This window comes from Lonchura striata, chromosome 4, assembly GCF_050655825.1.
Source record: "Lonchura striata isolate lonStrDom1 chromosome 4, ASM5065582v1, whole genome shotgun sequence".
In the NCBI taxonomy this organism is placed as follows: Eukaryota; Metazoa; Chordata; class Aves; order Passeriformes; family Estrildidae; genus Lonchura; species Lonchura striata.
Genome location: NC_140706.1, coordinates 25,509,795 through 25,528,835, shown reverse-complemented (window position 1 = coordinate 25,528,835; position 19,041 = coordinate 25,509,795). Strand labels below are relative to the sequence as shown.

Sequence of the window (19,041 nt, the reverse complement as noted above, 5' to 3'; positions counted from 1 at the left end):
CCCCAAGCTTGGACTGCAGCCAGGATAGAAACTCACTATTGACTAAAGCCAAGCATTCTGTGACTCTAAGCAGATGTTCTAAGAGATGCCCTCTGAGCTCTTCTGGACTGCAGTGGATGCACCTCTCTCTTAGAGGGACACCTCTCAGAGCTTTGTGATACTTGCTGGACCACCACTGAAAATTCACGGTAGGACCCACACTGACACCCCAACTCCCTCCTCAAGGTTCAATTCTTACCCAAATAGAAATTATAAGGTATTAACATTAATATTTCATTGGATTTAAGGGTAATTTTTAACAGGTATATCTTTGTAAATTTATTTAGACAGAGACATTGTAGATGTTTGTGTGTGAAGTGATTGAAGCACACTATAGCAAGTATAGCATGAATATTGCCATCTTGGATCTACAATAAGTCATGCATTCTCTTCTGCACCCTTGCACTTTTCTAAACTGTTTCTAATATGATTTTCATTTGTGTGCTTCATCTTTGTAGTAAGTAACAGAGTAAACCTTTCCTTAGCACTTTGTGAAGTTGTACAAATTTATATTAAACCAGTTTTTGCTAATATATTTAACAATTATTTTTGAGTCATTCTAACCACTCATTTGTGATAACCAGAGTTTGAATGACCAGTTATTCCTAATGGCAGGGTATCTGTACTACTGACTTCTGCAGTTTTGCATATTTTACATAAGATCCATAAGCAACAGCAATTAGCTATTCTTTACATCATCAAGGCAAATTGATAGCAAAGTAGTAATTAATGCAATTGTTTATATCTGAAATTGAAATATTCTACATAATCTTTTCCCCTGACATTGTAATTCTGACAACTGTATTGTCTTCTCCACCAGCCTGCTAACACAATATGGTCCCTCCTAAAGCTGGAAGTGCTTAAACTTTATTGGAAATCTTAGGTTTCTATGCAAATAGCTACGTGTAATTGAAGGAGTGCTTCAGGATTTAGTAACCTTCATTACCTGTAGCTCATAAATCTGCCTTTCAAGCACGTTTCTCACTCCTGATAGAGCTCAGCTGTGTAAAATTGTTAATGGCATTATGCTCTGGATAACCACAAAACCTATTTAAGCAGATAAATTAAACCCAGATGGAATCATAGTAATTGTTATCTTGCTGAAAAAAAATAAGTATCTTATTATAAACAGAGTAAATAAATCCCAGACCTGTTAATGGTTGCATTCTCTCTGGGTGGAGAGAGGAACTGATGGTTTGCAAATGCACCAGAAGCTTAAAAATAAAGACATTCAAATGCAGAATACAGGGGTGTAATGGCAGGAAGGAGATTGCAATACTCTGAAGATAGGGCAAAGCTCCAATAAATCTGTGTTCAAGAGGATTAGACCTGAAAGGCCCTTGGCATGAGCAGTTTGTGGCAATGGCAGAATATCATGAGGCTCTGTAAATGTTTAAATGGAGGATTAATCCTACACTTGAAGCAGAACTATTTATATCTCAAAGTAGGATGTGTTTCTTCCAGGCTTTCCATTCATAAAATACATTTTAAGTTCAGGTGTTGGGGCTAATTTATTTTGTTTGTACAGTGTCTCTTATTCCACTGTCCTTACATTCTTTAGAATAATTTGGCTACAAATGCTAAAAATGGGATTATGCAAAGAAGACAAGCAGTTAGGTGGAGATAATTCATTATGCTACTTAATTTCACTCATGTCAGTACTCAGACATTCTGAGATGAAGTCTGAACTGCCAACAGGCAAGATAAATAGTATTTGCATAAAAGCAAAATCAACTGATTTAATTTTTTGAAATTGTGGCTTGGGTTTCAAGTTACTTGATCCACTGCTTAGCTTTTTCTTTGATGCCTTATTCTCTGAGTATCATATTCTTACTGTATAGTCAAGTTATTTTTTGCTAAATACAAAATTAAATTTTAAAAAACCCCACTGATGTCCAGTATTTGCAAAACTGACTTCCTTAAGTAATACTGTCAGAGATTTCCCTGCAGAGCAGCAGGTTTTGTAGGGACAAATATTAAAACTCAGTATTTTGAGTTAAATCATCAATAAGCACTTAAAGAAAGTTCAGAATGAATACAGGAAGTAGATTTATGGTTCAGTACTTAGATAATTTTCTCAATATGCTGTCAAAAAGCTGATCCTCAATTCTTGGACAAGAAATAGACACAATATTTAAGACAGCAATAATAATTAAATGTGAATATAAGAGCTAAACAATGCAAATTCTATTGTGAAATGTTTCCTTCATTTGCAGGTCAGGTATCAAATTTTAATATGTTTGTTCTTTTTCTGTCAGTCAACAGAGCATAAATTATAAATGTACGTGAGGATATGAAATGGGATGGACTAATTTTTTTTCCTTAAAAGCTAAATGAAATCTTCAAATCAAATAAAGAACCATGATTTTTTTAACCACTGCAGGTGCTAGGGCTCTAATACATGCTGGAAGTAGACTTTCATATTCCAGGTAAAAAATTGCTATTATTAAATCAGTGTTAATTTAACTTTACTGGTATCAGAGAACTTAGTCCCCATGGAACATCAGAACCCAGATCAGTATCCCTGGTTTAACTGGTGTAATTTTTCTGAAACTGGAAGAACCTTGATGTTTGATTGGGGATGTCTTGTAAGGAGAGTTAATGAAGGAATAGAGGAAGGCAGAAAAAAAATTACATTTAATCTGCAATTATTTCTCTGTCCAGGCCATGTACGAGGCAGTTATCATACCTGCTGACACCATCAATTTCCAAGCACAGCCCGAGTGCTTGACCCTGGGAGAAATGTCATCTCAGCACCTGCAAACATGCCCAACTTCTACTGCCTGGAGCAGCCTGCTTGTAGGGTGTACATTGAGCATCAGCATTATTAGTTTGGTATTGGGTATTTTATATAATGTTTTGTGCACATTTGGGAAATATGTATTCAACAGCCTGTGTGTTGCTTGTCTGGTCAAATCCATTAAAATCTATTAAATTCTATTAAAAAAAAGGAGTTATGAGTATTAATAAAATTGGCAAGGGCCAAAAGGTGAATAAATAATAATGCTTTCACAGATCTCATTGGGAGCTGAGAGAAAATTTGCAATATTGGATCTTTAGTTTTAGATATGAGTACATAAGCATGTGAAAACTTTTCTATTTTTTTAATTGGAAAACAATTATATTTTAGCTAATTTTCCCAGTAGGACATATATTTGTGACTCTAGGGTGACAACATCAACTGCTAGGTCAGTGCTGTAGACTGCATACTTTGAGATAACACTGAAGTTTATAAGGAAAGCTTTTCTATGATTTAGCTTAAAAAGTACAAATACACATTTCTTTTTGATCTTATTCAGAGAAATAGTAGAATTGAATAATCATGATAAAACAAAAAGGACCTTGAGGAAGATGTGTAAAGAGAAATACACAGCTCAAAGACCTTTATAATATTGGGTAAAGTGACCTGTTATACTAAAGATGCACAAAGATTAGGCAGGAAAAAATGGGTAAGACTATGGGCTTTCTGTTGTATTTTATCAATACCCTGAACTTGTCAGTGTTTGCTTGAATTGCCTCTCTTTCATCTTTGTCCCTTTAGTTGCCCACATAGAACCTTGAATGAAATGTGAGCAGCTCAGCAATAAAGTCAGTTGCCTCAGGTATCAAGGTCTTGAGCTAGTACAGCTGCACCAGAAAGGGACACATGGGAAAATTCTGCAATGTTTTTCAAGGGCTGAAACATTGCTTTTAAGGTAAAAAGAGCTGCAGTGGTCAGCAACAGCACCCCCCAACAAAACCACAACAAACTATTGAAAAAAACTAGAAGAAATAACTAATTGTAGCACTGACTAGTGCTGTGGCACAGTAATGGTCATGGATTTGTCCCGATACCTGGAGGAATCATTCTGGGTTGTCTTTGCCTGTGTAGCTAGTAACATTCCTGAGTGGGAATAGACTTGTCAAATGTAGAGAAGGAATATTGGGTTTTCTCTGAGGTGTAAATACAAATGTCTGTTTTCAAGCTAAAGACAGGCATGAAAAGTTAATCTGCAGGGTGTCAAATCAATCAACTGCATTGGCTTGAAACAAGAATGCTAAAAAAATAACAACTTAAGGAAAACATGACTGCTTCTATTGCTCTTTCCATTCTCATATGTTCTCCCCCAAAGCTATGGGGCTGTCTGCCTGGACTGTCATGTTGTCCTGTAGGGCCTCTGAGACACTCCTTATCCCATTCTTATTTCCCCCTGGTTATATCAACTCAACAGCTGCCAAGACAAATGAGGCAGTTTGCCTGAACTGACTATTGTTCTGCAATCAGTTCATTGTGCTCCATGCTGGGCCCTAAACATAGTTAAACAGCACCATATCAGAAGAGAGTAATGATGAAGAACTGATGAAGACAGAGCTCCCACACAATGAATTTTGTCAGGTTATTCTCATGTCAGTGGGAATATTCACCACCTGTGAATTGTCATGGTCAGGTAAGCTGCCTGAGCTTTTTCTGAGATCCAAGTCCTGGAAGAGTCAAAACTATTCCTAAAGAATGTTCCCTGTCTGTCTCAGCAACAGAGCCTAATCCTGAGGTATATATTCAGTCTCAGGCAAGGGCAAGCCTCTGAGCACAGTATAACATTCACCAAGGGGAGAAAGAATGGTTTGTGACTGTGTCTTCTTACGTCCAAACAGTTACTGGGTCTGATGTGGGATGTCCTGATTGGAGTGAGCTTGTGCCTGGTCTTGCTGTTGTGGTCACTTCAGCTTGCTTCAATTAGTATTCTTTAACATGACCCAGGCACTAGTTTATCACATCTGTGCCTACAAAGCTATGCAATGGTCAAATGCTCTTCTGCTAGACAGAAGTGACTGTGAATTTAAAATATGTTATCCATTTGGTGTTTATTTTTCCTTGTATTTTCTTCCTTTGCTTTTTTTTTTCTTATTGTTGTTGGTTTGTTTGTTTGAATGATGAAAGGTTGTTTACTGGAAAAGGTCACTGCTGATCTTCCTTTAAATATACCAGGTTCAGAAATCTCTTGCAGAACTTGGAGCATATGGGTTTTCTGATGAAGGCTTTCAGATGCAGCACCCTGCGATAATGGTGTTGTGATCTGTAGGACAATACTGCCTAAGAACTGCCTGCGGCAAGTGATGACTTCAAGCAGAATTCTCTGTTCCTTCCTCTGGTTTTTGTTGTAAAACTAAGCTGGTTTTAACCAGCTTTAACGCACCTTTAACCTCACTTCTGAATGCAAATAGATGCTATCAGATGTGTTAGGCAAGTGCTACTGAACACTTACGGGAACACCGTGCTTTTGTATTTTGTGTCCTGCTTGACAGTTTAAAAAAATTTACTGCTGGAGCTGTAGAGCACTTTTTTTTTTTACTCCTGTATTTTTTTCACAGAAAACATTGACTTCAGTCAGTGCAAAGTAGGAGTGTATCAAAGGTTACATAATATTCAATTAGAGTGTTGTGGGCATGAAAATATTTTGGGGAAGGGGACGTCACATTTCAGCTGTCTTGGGAGATTTACCTTGGCAGTCCAAGTAATTGTCAGTAAATTCATCATTTTTTGCTTTAACACTTAATGAATTCAACTGCCACAACTTTGCTTCAGCTACATAGTTACACAGTTAAATAGTTGCTTAGTACTATCACCAAGTAGGGATGGGGTGGGGAAATTACCCAAAATGTGGACAAGCTAACTTGCTGGATTCTGCCTTTTCTAAGGGGAGAACCTGAAGCTCCAGCAGAGCAGGGGCAATAGGAGGCAATGGGAAAGGGAGAACTCATACATGGAGGGCATGAGAGAGGCAGTGAGACAAAAGGTCTGTGAGAAAACATGCTGCTCTGACTGAATTAGAACCTTCTAAAATCAAAGCCTTAAGCCAGAAATGTACTTTTTAAAGCTAATTTAAGACCTTTATTCTGTCCAATGTAGTGCATCAAAAGTAGTTCAGAGTAGAGGGAAGATGGATGGTGGAAGAATGAAGATGCTTGTAAATATCAAGAATAATAATAAAAAATCACTACAATTTTACAGTGTAAATCTTTTAAGTATTAAAAAAAGCTGTGTATTTGATGCTTCTAAGCCAAATTTCAGTGCAATGAGAAATTTTACTGCACAGCTATAAACCCATGAAACAAAATTTTACAATATAAATCCCAAGAGGCCTATAACCATACCAGGGCAACCAAGATACTTCAATAAAAAGTGCCTTAGATTTGGAGCTCAAATTTACTGCAAATAGTAATTTAGTTTGACAGTGCAAGTATGTTGCAAGATAAAATGAAAAATAGAAAGCCAGTCTTTAGCATAAAGGAAGGTCCAAGAGAGAAATAAAGTCAGATAACTGTTTTTCAATCTGGTTTGAATTAAAAAAAAAAAGGTGATAAATCTGTAAGTTTTTCAATGTCTCTATCCAAACTTCCTATAAGTGACTAAATGCTAGGAAATGCAGATAATATCCACTGACCAAAACACCCTGCTCAGGAGAGAATACAAGTCTGCTAGATGGCAGCAGCGATGTTAGTGTCATCTGGTATGGTCACCTTTTGGGTTGTTTGTTTTGTTGTTGCTTATTTCAAAATAAAAGAAAGTTAAGACACCAGCATACTTAGACACGCTTCTTTGGCAGAATCAGAAACAAGGCAATATCTTCCATATGCAGCCTGGTTGAGAAGGCTTCAGCATGTGCTTGGTGAAAACAACTGGTGGTTTCTGGTGGTTTTTGGTTGTTTTTTTTTTTTTTTTGGTTTTGTTTCATGTTTGGTTTTTATCTTTGTTTGATTTTGGTTTCCTTGGGTTTTTTTTTGGGGAGCGGGAGAGAAGAGATGCTTTTTTCCTCCTGTCTTGAGTAAGCTCAGAGCAACAAGCCTGACAGAGTTCAAGAAGCATTTTGACAGTGCTCTCAGGCACAGGGTGTGATTTTTGGGGCAGGGCCAGGAGTTGGACTTTGAGGATCATTGTGGGTCCCTTCCAACTCAGAATATTCTGTGATTCTGTGATCTTTAATATTCTGCAGGCTCAGACTCCGCAGGCTTTTGTTCTCTCCTAGCAACACATCTGCATTTGATTTTACAAGTAGCTGACATGTAATTCCTCACAGTCAGCATCTTGTTGTGCTTGTTTCTTCTATCTTTAGCTTTAAGAGCACAGTACAATAGATTCTTTCCATTGCTATTGTGCCTTTATTTATGCAATGTTTATAAGGACAGAATAAGTTAAAAATCTCCTTAGTTGACAGAGATGCTCTTTATCATAATGTTAAAATGCTGAATTAAGACTGAAGCTTATAAAACAGACCAACTTTTTGTCTTATGTTGTCTGAGTAGTTAAGGAAAATTTTTAGACAAAAACCAGGTTATGGTGTTAAATTCTCATTTTGTATTGTTTCATCATAACCTTTCTGTGCTGCATGGCTTCCTGAATCCCAAGAGATAGTTGGGTAATTTTACTTTTTTTTTTTTTTTAATCCTTCTCACAGGACAAGAGGAAAATACAGTATGGTATTGCTATGTGATTACTGTATCGTATTTTCTGTTGAATTTCATAGTTCAGAAGTTCTTCCCTGAACTGTTTTGATGATGTAAGTCGCAATAAATTACATGGGCATTCTTTCATTAAGATAAACTAATAATGTAGAAATGTATGAAAGGCTGTAGGGTTTTGAAACTCTCATCCCTACATTGTCCATCCTGTATATTTTTTGCTATTATTCTCAAGTCTAGTAGCTAAATAACATATTACTGCTAAGGTTTAGTGTTCAGTGGTTTCACAGAATGATTTCTTTTCCTTCAATGAACACCTTATTTTTGTATCGAAGGATAGAGTTTGAAACCTTTATAGAAGAAGGGTTTAAAAATGGGTTTGGAAATGTTACATTTTAAAATTCATATATTGCATCTTCAACTACTTTCATATATTCTTCCTGCATGTAATTTAAAGATGCTTTGGAAGGGAAAATATTTACATATACATTTTACTTATTGTTACCCTTACACAAAATGCATACCTGGCATACTGAGAAGAACTGTGATAAGTTCTTTCCTTTGATCATTAAACTCCTCTTGCTATGGCCAGGACTTTCTCTTTGAGCATGCTAAAAGCTCTTCAATTTAGCAAATAAGTTGCTTGTACCGATAAAATTTCATACAGGTGACTCAGTATAGCAGAAGATTGAGTTATTCCCTGTGAAAGCAAAAAGTCCTGAACAGCACTGTGCAGTATTCAGGCAGATTTACTTATAATCTTGTGAGCATGCAGGCCTTTGATTTTTTCTTAAGAAAATACTTTGATATTTTCACTGGCATCTTAAACATAAGCCTGACATTTTGCCATTAGGAAAAAACAGAAAAAAGGAATTAAAAATGGAATAAAAGATCACTAGTAGTGAAAGCTCATACATATATATCAAACAGCCATCACCTCAATGCTCAAAAAAGATAGAAACTTCCATTGCCATTGAGAAAACTTTTCCAGCTTATAAGGAGACCTCAAAAGATCCTCAAAGACTGATCTGGAAACTAAGCCTTATGTCTGTATCATTCACAACCACAAGTGTGAAATTATATGGGTACAAAATACTTGTGGAAGAGGCTGCTTTTGATAGCCCAGGCAGTTTAATTACACAGAGCTCTGAATGGCTGTACCTGCAGAATGCAGGAGGTAGGGACTAAAGTATGGGTTGAAATATTTTAGATGAGTTTTTCAGGAAAGAAAATACTGATGATCTGTGGGTTACAGCAATTGTTCTAACATGTACTTAGCCTGAAATTTGTTGTTTTGGTTAGACAACAATTTTTTTTTGGTATTTTACTCTTGCAGTCCTAAAATTCAGAGTTTTGGGGTTTTTTTGGCTTTTTTTTTTTTTTTTTTAGGTTTTTTTTGGTGTGTATGTGTTAATCAAATGGAATAAACCTAATACTGTTTATATGTTCTTTAATGATAACTGCACAGATCACCCATCAGTTTGAATTTCTTATATTTAGCAGATAGACTGTCCATTTGAATCATCTTCATGAATTCTGAGAATAAGGACTAGTTTAAAGTACTTGAGTATTTAACTAATACTAAGCATACGTCTGCTATGCAGAGTTCTCCTTTTTAGTGATTTGGTTATGAGACATTAAACAAGGTTGCATTAACATACTATATATAGCACAATTAAATATTACTGAAACATCTGTGACACACCTTCAAAACAAAACGTTTCTCTTTTCTTGTTTTCTCTCAACAGAGTCCCAGCAGGGGGCTCCCAGGTAACAAAAATCTGTAGCAGTCTTAATACACACTTGGTGCCCACACTTGGATGTCAGCATGTATTTTAAAACCTTCTATAATTTGAGTTAAATTACTCCTTAGAGTAGTTTTTTTTTCTTTCTTTTTTTTTTTTTTTTTTTCTTTTTAAACCTTTTACTTAAAGCAGGTTTTACTTGCTGAAGTCTTTTGGCTCATCTTGAAGTGTTTCAGTGGGAATTGCTTTTCCTTGCAATCAAAGGTAGAAAGATGGTGCAAAGTTGAAATTGTTGCCTTAGGTGTTGTAAAAATCTGGTTGATACAGGTCCTGTGCCAGTTTAGGCTTAACTCTAATATCTCTGAGATACATCTTGGAATCCTTATGCACTTTAGTAATCTTCTGTAGATGGGTTAAATGTATACTCTCTGTTATCAAATTATATAAAGAGCAGAATTATCAGTCTCAGGTAAAGAAATAGTTTTAAAAATGAAATATTGCTATACTTTCTAGAATCCTGACAAAAATTTAAAAGTCCTAATTTTACACCTTTCCATGTACTTCTTTCAGTGAATGACTCAACAGCTGGAGACATTGTAACAAGACAAGTATGCCAGCAGCTAAATGTATTTGAAATTATGCCAGCTGGGGTCAATGGAATATTTCTTAGGAAATGCTCTGACAATATTTTATTCTCACCCCTCTTTCCATATGAAAATCTGAGTAGAGATTTGTGAAAAGTATTCTTTTCTCCAGAAAAATTTCTCCAGAAATATTCAGGTATGGAAATATTTCTTACAGAATAGTTCACGGTTAATAAAATAGGAAGTGATATTTTTTTTTTAATTGAATCCAAAGATGTGTTCCACAGATGGCTTCTGAGAGAAGAAAGTAACAGGAAATGGGTTAGACATTATTTGAATTAAATCCCTAACAATAAAATCTGTGCAATTTTTCTTTGTGTCCCTTGGCCAGGAGATATTAAAATTGATAAATGCAGCATTGAAGATACATGGGTAATTTAACTGTATAGCTGTTAGGCCTTTAAAAATCTGCTAAATATTAGCTCTCATTTTACTAATAAATAGCTAGCCTTAAGATATTGGATCTTTTGTTTGTAAAAAGGCTTGTCAACAAACCTGAAAACAAGTTTGAAACACATTATATCTGCTACTAAACCACAAAATATTAAGTTTTCCACACCAGATTTACATAAATACAATAGGAGCAGGACTGGAAGTAGATTTATACTTCCAATAGAGCTGTTTGATCACACTGTCTCACACAGTTTACAAATCCATCTATCTATAAGGACTGTGAAAAATGCTGCATTTGCAGTCTCTTGTGATTATGCTCTCTGAGGTTGCTGGAGAGGCTCTGCTAAAAGAGACATCAGCAGCATGCACCAGATAGTTAAACCTCCCAGGCCTGAGAAGGTCAAAGTGTTTAAAGTTCCCCAGATTTCTTCTGCTTGTGCTGTGATCCATGGCAGATGTCAGATTACCCTTTGTACATAATTTATCTTCTCAGACTATAAACTCCTCTGTCTGATGTATAGGACTGATGGTAGTATAAGAGGGAATATATATTTCTTCTTGGATTACTGGTGTCTGGTTGAACCAACCCTATTGTCACGCATGTGGCTTGGAAAAATTTGTCTTTGGCATTTGTGAATATTAACTACTGGACACTTTGCATTTGTGAAAAACATTTAGTTTTGCAATAAGTAAGTATGAGTAATTTGTATGTGTTTTGGTTTGGTTTTATCTATTTTTTTCAAAGAAGCTAGATGTAATGAGTGTATATTCCTACTGACTTGACTCTAGAAAGGACCTGTGTGTGTTTTTTCCATTTGTGTGTTTGTGTTTTATTTAGTAATTTGGGTTTTATTTTGTGTAGGTGTTTTCTGTTGTTGCTGTATCTGGGATTCTGTTGTTTGTTTTTCTAATGGAATTTCAAAAATTGGAGCCAGTGTTTCTGCCAGTGGGACATGTTGTGGGTATTGAGGTGGAGACTGACAGCTGTTACCCTGATCTGTGGGCAAGTACCTCAGCTGAGGTGAAACCAGCCACTCTGGGTGCAGACAGCACTGCACCCAGCCTGGGGGAGCTGCAGCTCCTGCCAGATGTTGCTGCCTGATGATTTACCCTGAGATTGAGGAATAGTTCACTGTCAGCTCAAACTCATATAGGTCCCTCCCATATACATTCACCTACTATAGGTTTTAAGTGCTGAATGATTTTCAAGTTGCTTTGTCCATGCTTTGACTCCTGCTTTAGGCTCTGAGTAACTCCAGGACTTCTGATATTTCTAAATGTCTCCCTGGAAGATCATATCTAATTAGATTTGTAACCCAAAACTACATGAATTATATTTGAAGTACCTACCTCCTGTCTGCTCAGCTTGATTTCCTTATTAATAGTTTTATAAATGAAAGCATTTTATTTGTCACATATTTTGCCTATTAAAATGAGGCCTAGCAACTATAACACCATGTATGTTGATACTACAGAAGTGCCAAATACAGGAATCTACAACTGTATTTTATGGAGTAATTAATTTTATATTTTACATTTTATTATACTCAAGGGCTTGGCTATTATCTAGATTGTGAATTCTCTTGCAGTTACTTTTAAATCAGGCCAATGATATTTGAGAAGAAAGGCTAAGCCTCTTTTTAAGTGGAGATATTTATAGAAGAGTGAAGGTTAAAGAGAAAATATATTGCCTGAAAATACTTTGAATGCATTATTATTTGCATCTTTGCACTTTCCTCAAGAACTGGATTTTAATTTCTCATAAAATTACTTATAAACACTGCATTTGATTGCTGTAGTGAATTAAATCAGTGCAGGCTTGTCACACCAATACCCTTAAACACTTCATATGGCACCAGTGTGCTGCAGCTCAGAGCAGACATGGCCTGGCTGCTCTGGGCTTTTGAGCGAGGGGATGTTTCTGAGAGCAGCAGCCCCCACAACCTGGCATCACTTACTAATTTGATGTCACTATCAAATAGGCTGTACCAGCATTTCTTCAGGATTTCAGCAGCTTTCCAGGTAGTGTTTATTAGGAAAGTGCTTGTCTCTTTGAAAGAACACCTAAATTAAGACTCTTCCCTCTTTTCTAAGTGCCTTTATCAGTTTGGAGAAGGTCTGGTAAAATACTTGCTGTCTCCCCTAGGACCTTAATTTACCTGCCTGATACATTTATTGCACAGAAATGGCACAGATTTCCTCATCCTATGCCCCTCTGATTCTTGGTTGAACAACTGTTTCACTGATGTCATGAATCAACATAAATATAAATGAAATGAGAGTTAAGTTAGTTTTAAGCAGCTAAAACTTGTATTTTGTCCTTCAGTATTAACAGTTCTCAGCATGCTTCAAATTAATAGTAAGTAAATTGGACATCTGCAGCAAAGTACAGATCAAATTACTATCCCTTTAAAATTTTTATAATTAGAGATTTTTTTTAAAATTAATGGATTTTTAGGGAAGTTCAGGACCTAAAAAACACACATAATGTCATATGTACCAAATATATGGTGAAGCGAAATATACTAAAATATGTTAACATATTAGGATTCAGCATAGATCTATTTTATGTACCTGTATATAGCCTTATATAAAAATACGCACTAAATAATCTGTACTGCTGAAATATAGTGCAGCTGTAGAAGTTAAATAGCAGTGGTTTTTAAAATGTTTTTGCCTTTTTCATTCAAATATAATATATAATATATAATATATAATATATAATATATAATATATAATATATAATATATAATATATAATATATAATATATAATATATAATATATAATATATAATATATAATATATAATATATAATATATAATATATAATATATAATAAGTGTTGCAACTGTATATGACCATTTGGTGTTCCTTGCAAAGTATAAGTGGCAGAAATGTGTTAAAAATCTAGTATTCCAGGGAAAAAGCAAATATTATGACATTAGGCAAATTAAAGCACTAACTTCCAGCGTATGCAGATTAAGTATGTGCTGCTTCAATGGAGTGTATCTAACTGGCTATGCTGAAACAACAGGAGTTACATGACTCAGTTGTGAAAAGCTTGCATGGATTTTCTTTCTGTTTACTCAGTTGTAGGACATCTCTGCATTTGAGCGTTTACAGTGTGTAAAGGAGAAAGCTGAGCTAGTGCATACACAAAAATTCCTTTCTTATTTAATGCCTACCCCCTAAAACCAACTGAAGAAGGAAATACTAGTAAAAACTTGCCTATACTATTATTGGATGAAGTGTTTCTTAGAGTGTGTATATAAATTTATTTGAAATACCTCTTGATCAAAAGTACTTCAGTGCTATTCTCTGTCATTAAATTCTTTTTCACTTGATTTTTGTCTCCCAACATGTTTGAGCCAACAATTGTGTTACTTATACAAATTAGAGATAAGCTTTGGTAGGACTGGCATTCTTTTAAAAGTAAGACAGTAAAAGAATTGAAGAACATTTTATTTAGAAGTGCAATTTTGATGCAGATGAAGTTGACAGAGAAAGAGTATTAATTTCAAAGTATTGGAAGATATTTGCACTTCTGACATGGGAGAAAAGGAGGACTTAGTCAGATTTAGTAGGCAGAACACAGCTTCTAAAATAGAGAATAAGAAAATCATTCAAAATCTATTTAGACCAAGATGGTAAGACATGGTGTACTGCCTAGAAAATATGTAACCCCTACACTGCAGTGCATTTCAGCTTTAAAATTAAACATTTGTTAAATACTATCTAATAATTTTTATTTGTTCTTTTGATACTATTAATGAGATTAAATAGTTATTAAAAATAGTAATATACTTAAATAGTTGACATACAATTTCAGTAATCTGAATTTTATCTAGACCCTGCTTGAATTAAGTAATCTTTGTAAAAAGCGTAGTGGGCTTTGCACTACAAAATGCTTATTTAGTTTTTCAAAGTGCTGTAGTTGACAGCTGCAAACAATTACAGCATTTAAAGCCTGTGTTGAAATTCAGGCCTGTGAAGCCAGTTGTGTCTCCAGCAGGCTGTTTATGTACTTCAGCTACTGATTACAGCGGCCAGTGCTCATATATTTAAAGCTGAGTCCATGTTCAGTTCTTGTGTGTTTCTGCTGTTTTTTTTTAATGAACTCTCTACAGAGATCAGTTCAACCTGAAGTATGTCCTCTTCTTCCCTCTGTATTAAATGAAAGAAATGATGAATAATTGCTTGATTTATTTTTGCAAAGTTCATGTATATTTTTAGGGTCTAAAAATATAAAGGGAGTCCCAAATTGGTTCTCGTGAGTCTTAAAATGCTCACCGCTAAATCTTTTGCCATGATGTGTGGAAGAAATATTTTCTAGGATTTTCAAAATTATCACCTAATAAAATACTACTTTATCATTTTCTCTGTGTTTTTTCTGTAGTGAAATAAAGTGTAGCTTTTTATTTGACATGGATTTTTCTCATTTAGAACTGCAGTCTTTTTTTATGGCTGGACCTATTTAGTAACACAAGTAGGAAAATCTATTGAGTACCAGTGTAAATTGGCTACTTGTTGCAATGATGGGTTGTCCTCAAAAGGACTCAATAACTGACTCTTTAAGGAAATCCATGAAGGTGTTTAGAGGAAAGCCAAAACTCTATAATCCCAAATCATGGCAATGCAAAAGCAATCCACAAACTATTAAAATTTCACTGCAATAAAAGATGTAAACAACTGTATAGCAAATTCCTTTAATAATACTCTCAGCTATATTGCCAAAATTGAGGTAGTAAAAAGGTACATCTTCACTTAAATTTAATTTCAAGATCATACTAAAACCTAAACATTCTGCACTGAAATACAACTTTTCTTGCATTTCACCTCAAGGATATGCTTCCATGGATATTACATGAATAAATGGTTAGTAAATGCAATGTTAAATGAATCACTTCTCATTTGTGAATTGACTGGATGTAAGTGAACTTGTCTGCCAGTGTTTGTATCACAGAAAACCTTCTTTATGTAAGAAGTGGTGAAATAAATCCTTATGTTGAAGACAAAGATTATTCTTCCCCTTGTCCTCTTGCAATTGTAGCAGTGCCTAGCAAAGTGGCATACTCTGCTGTAGCAGTATAAAAATGTGTGGTCTCACTGAAACCAAAAGTTTTAGATGCTCCAATCCAGCTCTTCACACCTTGTCATGATATGATCAGTTCCCCTGCCTTGAAATAAAGAATTGCTCTAGTCAAAGGTGGGTTTGTGTCTGAACATGAGAAGAGAGAGGTCTGTGTAAAGGCGTCACTGAAGGTATGTTACACTTCTTAACGCCTAACTCTGCTGAAGGACATCCTCCTTCCAACACACGTGAAATTCTGCTGTTGTTTATTGTGAGGCAATGTCATGATACAGGAACAGATGTCTCCAAAGCAACATGGTGTCATTTTTCTGCTAGTGAAAATCTGAGAATTAAGAGGTGGCATAAAATACTAGCAAAGGATGATTTAAATCAGAGCTTCCATTCCTGACATCATGACATAAGAATCTGAATATGGAATTCAGTACAATAAATCATTAATGGTTCTTTAAATATCTCAAAGACACATTATGTGTCTAGCATCTTCTTGAGAAAGGCAGAGAAAGGAGAAGCAAAAGAATCAACAGTATGTATTGGTTTAAGATTCTGGAGCTTTGGGAGAGATTTCCAGAGAATCTTGCCTGAACAGGGAGTAAAAGTAATGAGAGACACTGCTAGTGACAGAAGTGTTAAGAGCTAATGGCATCCAATCACTTGTTAAAAATGGGGAAATCAAGGGAAAAAAAAAAAAAAAGAATAATCCAGCTGTACTGGCACCAGGCTGGCACTGTCTCATACACCAGCCTCACAGTGCTGCTGCAGGTTTGCACATGACTCAAAAGGTTTTTTTTCTTTGTCTTAGGAAGCAGATGGCTATACCACAGAGAATGGTAATAGCTGCTGGTGGGAGTACTTGACAGAAACTGAAGAAACATAATCTTCAGGTAGATAATAATTAACAGTGACACTCAACTTCCCTGGGATATTTGAAATGAGATTCAGTGGAAATTTTGCCAAGGGGTTAAATGTGTTTGTGTATGTAGTTCTTGGGTGAAAGAGTAATTTGGTTTGCAATATTACACATTTTTTCTACTGTGAACAATTAACAGAACTGCTTTTTGAAACGGGAGACATAAGAACAATGCACAATTTTAGAGGTCAGAAGGTTTAGGAGTACTCTCTCTCTGCACAAGTTCATAGCACACGTTCTTTAAATTGTGGGGACATAGCAGCTGAAAGTTACTGGCTAAAAATAGCTAAAGGGATTGTTGAGTTTATCATAGAAATAATAAAATAATGGAGACATAATGAAGTGATTATGCTTTGTTACATGATCTAAAACCACTCCAGTGTATTATGTGCATGTTTCCCTTGTTTATTCATCTGTAAACCCAAATGGTTAACCTTGGTTTATTTTTCCTCAGCTCTCTTGAGGCTGAACACTGCATCAATGACAAATTGCTGGGTACATGGGTGCAAGAAAACAGGTTATTTAGAGCTGTTATGATTGTTCCAATTTCTGTTTAAAGAGGCCAGTAAAATTTCATAACTGAGCCTGAATGGAAATATTAACTCTGGACTGAAAACAGAAAAGCTGTTTGGGGAACAGGAGGGCATGAGGGAAAGGAAGCATTTAAATCATCCTTGAGATATGGTTAAAGACCCTGACTAATTTGTGAGGAACTTAGACTCTGGTTGTAGCATAATTGGTGTTTTTCTTCTTCAAGTCATGCTTGGCCAACACTCTGTCTTCAGCAAAGAAAATGAAACTTGCAGGTCACAACCCATGTGAGAGGTTTGGTTTTCATACTCTCTACTGCACAGATGCTAAATCAAGGTAATATGCTGCAGTTTCTTTTCTGCTTGTGAGACTAGATTGGAATTGGGCTCAAATTTCTGAATGCTGAATTTTACCTAAAAGTATTTTCTGCAGTGTTTTCTCATGTTTTGTTTCTTACAAGGCATATATGTCACTTGGAATATGAAAAAATTGATGCTTACATGAATTAAAGGTAACCTATAGGCTGACAGAAGCATATTTATTACCATGAGGAAAGTGACCACTCATAACAGATGCAAGTTTAGTGCAGTAACTGCCATCTGTTGCATAAAAAAATTTAATGTATCTTAACTTCATTTTTCTTCTGCTCATTGGTTATTTTTGTCTTTGGTTAGAGCTTTTTTGTGGGATGGGGACACTACATGTGTTTTTACTCATAACTACAGGTGAAAGTCTGTTCACCAGATGTGCCTTAACAGCTGCCTTTTCTTGGAGAAAACATGGTGCATCAGCTTGAGCTGTGAAAAAGACCTGACAGCTCAGCATCTCTTCCTGCATGCAGCTGGTGGTGCAATGCTGTCAGTGTGCATGGGCCCATCTGGCAATACCTGGCCTTGCTGCACCCTGAGACCCTGCTGCCTTCCCTGGGGTGAGAAGGTGGGGAAGCCCAGCAACATGGGAGAGTTGGAGGTTGCTCCTGTGGCAGTGTGAATAAAGGGCATGAGGCAGGGTGAGGGAGGAGAAGGAAATTGCACAGACCTCAAGTGAGTGGAATACAGAGCACCTTTTATATTAGTGTGGGACTTTCTGCCTTGTTTTGTTTTGTTGTTTGTTTTTTTTTTTTTTTTCTACACAAGCAGTGGGTTTGAACAGGGAATTAACTTGCAGGGCTGCAGCTGTTGCAGAACTGCTGCTTTACTATTCAAATGTAAATGGTTATTCAATGATATTCAAACTAATAACCTTGTTATGAGAAGCAGACCATCTTTGCTGTTGCAATGGAGGTTTGCCTGAGCACCTGTGAGAGAAAGAGCATGGGCATTATGCTCAGGCAAGGCCACAGCTTCCCAGCTGTGCTGCTGTTCTGTGGATGAAACATGTGATAGGGCTTGCAGCAGGTTCACCAGACTTCTTTTGCTATTTCTGCAGAAGGCTGTTATTGATACCTGAAGCATGGCATCTGTGTGGGAGCACATCCATGGCATGCATTTCAAGGTGTAGTTTATATTGTATACAACTGCTTGTGAGGAAGCATTGACTCTAACACATGTTCTTGCCACTTTGCAAATTCTGGAACATAAATAAATTTAGTTCCTGGCCATAAAAACAAACAAATAATCAATCAAAGAAACCAACCAACCAAAATAAAAGGAGAAATATTTTGAAAAATTGTCAGACTGGACCAAACAGTTCTCTCCTAAAAACTGTCCCACAGGAGTCAGTTTGATTGAAAGGAAATGCAGGAGGTCTGAATGCAATGAGGAACATGTATTCTTCAAATGCTCAAGTTTAGCAGATAATAATGTCAGCCTTTGGTCTAACAGCTAATTCCTTATGGGTCCTTTATTTTCTTTTTCACAACTGAAATTGCAGTTTTGCTGTACCAGAACAGATCTGGTTGTATTAATATTTAAAGAGCCTGGTTGTTGGTGGCAACTGATGCAGTGCCTGGGAATCTAACAAGTTCAAAAGCAAACTCACAACCAGCCAAAAGAATATTTTAAAAATAAATGTTTGTTTCTTGAGAAGCTTGAACTGATGGGTGGAAGCCTGCTTTTGCATGGTAAGTATTGTGTTTTAAAAGATTATGTTTTTATTGGCTAAGAGGTAATTTTAAAATTCTGTTTTCACTAAGCTCTAAATTCCACTTTCCCAAATATTGTTTTCATTTTCAATTGCTGCAGAAGTTTGGTGGATTTTTTTACTAGTTCTATCTTAGATACAAGGTATTGAGGTATTTCAGTTAGGTTTTAT

General features: G+C 35.9%; 1 protein-coding gene and 1 long non-coding RNA gene across 6 annotated transcripts in view; one reads left to right on the top strand and one right to left on the bottom strand.

Moving 5' to 3' along the window:
- The window catches only part of LOC146767567 (uncharacterized), a 28,743-nt gene extending 19,385 nt beyond the window's left edge, over positions 1-9,358 (top strand). For both annotated transcript variants that reach the window (XR_014955088.1, XR_014955087.1), the window contains exons 3-4: positions 74-188; positions 2,704-9,358. This is a non-coding gene — a long non-coding RNA (uncharacterized LOC146767567). The remainder of the gene's footprint in view (positions 1-73; positions 189-2,703) is intronic.
- The window catches only part of GABRB1 (gamma-aminobutyric acid type A receptor subunit beta1), a 115,293-nt gene that overhangs the window by 35,672 nt on the left and 60,580 nt on the right, over positions 1-19,041 (bottom strand). The window lies entirely within an intron of this gene.